General features: G+C 41.1%; 1 protein-coding gene across 2 annotated transcripts in view; it reads right to left on the bottom strand.

Moving 5' to 3' along the window:
* LOC106869011 (uncharacterized) overlaps positions 1-2,500 on the bottom strand; it is a 111,986-nt gene that overhangs the window by 87,446 nt on the left and 22,040 nt on the right. The gene's annotated exons all lie outside the window — the stretch shown is intronic.

The raw sequence follows: 2,500 nt of genomic DNA, 5'->3' as shown, positions 1-2,500 counted from the left end.
GGGGGGGGAGAAAGAGAGTCAGACAGAGAAGGGGAGGGGAGGGAGAGCAAGAGAGATAGACAGATGTAGACTTGTGGACAGATAGCAAGGGAGAGAGAGAGAGAGGGGGGGAGAGAGAGAGAGAGAGAGAGAGAAGAGTGATAGACAGATAGCTGGATGGCCAGATAGATTCTAGATAAATAGGTAGATAGATGGATATATATATATATATATATATATATATATATATATATATATGTATATATGTATATATATATACATATATATATATATATATATATATGTATATATATATATATATATATGTATGCATGTATATATATATATATATATATATATATATATATATATATATATATACATGTAAATTTTGAATGACAAGAAATACAGAGAGAGAGAAAGAGAGAGAGAGAGTAAGAGCAGAGATAGATAAAGTATGCTGGCAGGTAGGTAAGAAGGTATGTGTGTGTCTGAGTGGAAGGGTAGATATATGGAGTGAAAAAGTAGTAGGTAGGTGGGTGGTTATAGAGGTAGCTAAAAACATAAGATAGATGGATAGATAGATGGATGGATAGATAGGTAGATAGATAGATAGATAGAGAGAGAGAGAAGGAGATAGATGGATAGAGGGATAGATACACGGCAGGCGGGTGGAGAAAAATGATGAAATCCAGGTGGAAGATGGGTAAGTGAGGAAAGGGGTGAAGGTTAGAGGTAAAGGAGAAAAGATGTTGCCGTTAGGCTCTTGGAAACTCTGAACTGGTTGACCTTTGATCAATAACGTTCCAGCCATGGCCATCCCATGTGTTTTTAGATTTCTAGGACTTGATTGTCCAACATGGCCTCCCAGTTTTTGTTTCTCAGATGATTGTCGGTGATTTGAGGGAGATTGGTAGGTTTTCTTGGTCTGTGACAGAGGCATTCCAGGGAGAAGGTTTGCTACAAGTGGTGGGGGGCACTGAGGAAACTAGAGGAGACGGTGGGAGTGGTGTGCCATGGTTGTTGTTGTTGTATAGACCCATATTAGCCCGAGTAATGATGCTGATAAAGGTGGGGTTGTCTGATGGTCCCTAATATATTATTTCTGGGTGAAACCTTCTCTCAATCTATCATAGGACAGTCTTCTTGAAGATTATTTCAGCTTTGGGAGGGTCATTATACCAACAATGAACCCACACACTGATTCTGTTTCACTCCTTTATTATTTACTTATCAACTGGTTAATTATTTGACCAATTCAATAATCAAGGAAGGAAAAAAGAAGATGCAAGGTAGGAGGATAAAAAGAAAGAAAGAAAGAAAGAAAAACGAAGAAAGAAAAGAAGGAAGGAAGGAAGGAAGGAAAGGTTGTAAACAAAATAAAGATGATGAGGAAGATGATGATGATGAGGAGGATTTAGAAGAACAAGAAGGAAAAGAGGAAGAAAGAAAGAAAGAATGAAACAGAGGAGGAGGAGGGGGAGGAAGAGGAGGAGGAGAGGGAGGAGGAGGAGGAGGAGGAGGAGGAGGAGGAGGAGGAGGAGGAGGAGGAGGAGGAGGAGGAGGAGGAGGAGGAGGAATTAGAGAGGATTGATGTGAAGAAAGAGAGGAGTTGAGAAGAAGGAAATCTTGTGAGAGGAATGGCGGAAGAGGGGGGAGGAGGGGGAGGAGGGGTGTGTGACAAATAGCAGACTTGAGAAAATTGCAAAAAGCTGTCATTGTTTACAATTCAGTGTGTGTGTACGTGTGTGTGTATATGTATATATGTGTGTGTGTATGTGTGTATATATGCATATATACACATATATATATACACACACACATCTACACATCTACACATACTGTATTATGTTAATGGAGGTGGGGATAGAAGTAGTGGTGGTGGTGGTGTTGTTGTTAAGGTCTCGGTCAGTCTTGGGGCTAGAGTGAAAAACACTTGGCCAAGGTGCCACACAGCAGGACTGAACTTGAAACCACGTGGTTACCAAGTGAGCTGTTCTTGATGTCAGCATTGTTGTTGTGTGTTTGTGTTGTAGTTGTTGGTGGTCGTAACGGCGAGGTTGTGTTGGTGCTGGTAGAGAGAGAGAGAGAGAGAGAGAGAGAGAGAGAGAGAGAGGGACATCTTTAAGAGACAAATTCAGAGGCGTGGCACTAGTTGTATTTTTGATGTTGTTTGGTGGAATCGGTAGAGCTTCAGACAAAATGCCTTGTGGTATTTGTCGGGAGATCTTTAGATGCTGAGTTCAGATCCCAGTAAGGCTACCTTTGCCGTTTATTCTTCCTGGGTCAATGAAATATGTCGTAGTCAATGTAGCGCTGGGGTTAATTTAGGTGACTAACCCCTCCTAGCAAAAGTGTGATGATGGTGGTGGTGGTGGTGGTGGTGGTGAGTGTAATAATGTTTGTGGTGTCATTGTTGATGCTGTTTGTGATGGTGATGATGATGCCTACAGTGGAAACAATTATTGTTGTTATTGATGTTGTTGATGCTGTTGTTGCTGTTGTCGTTGGTTGCAGAGAG

The sequence above is a fragment of the Octopus bimaculoides genome, chromosome 23 (genome assembly GCF_046866305.1).
Source record: "Octopus bimaculoides isolate indiv1 chromosome 23, ASM4686630v1, whole genome shotgun sequence".
Taxonomy (NCBI): domain Eukaryota; kingdom Metazoa; phylum Mollusca; class Cephalopoda; order Octopoda; family Octopodidae; genus Octopus; species Octopus bimaculoides.
Note: the sequence above shows the minus strand (reverse complement) of the source record. Positions and strands in the feature narration are given on the sequence as shown.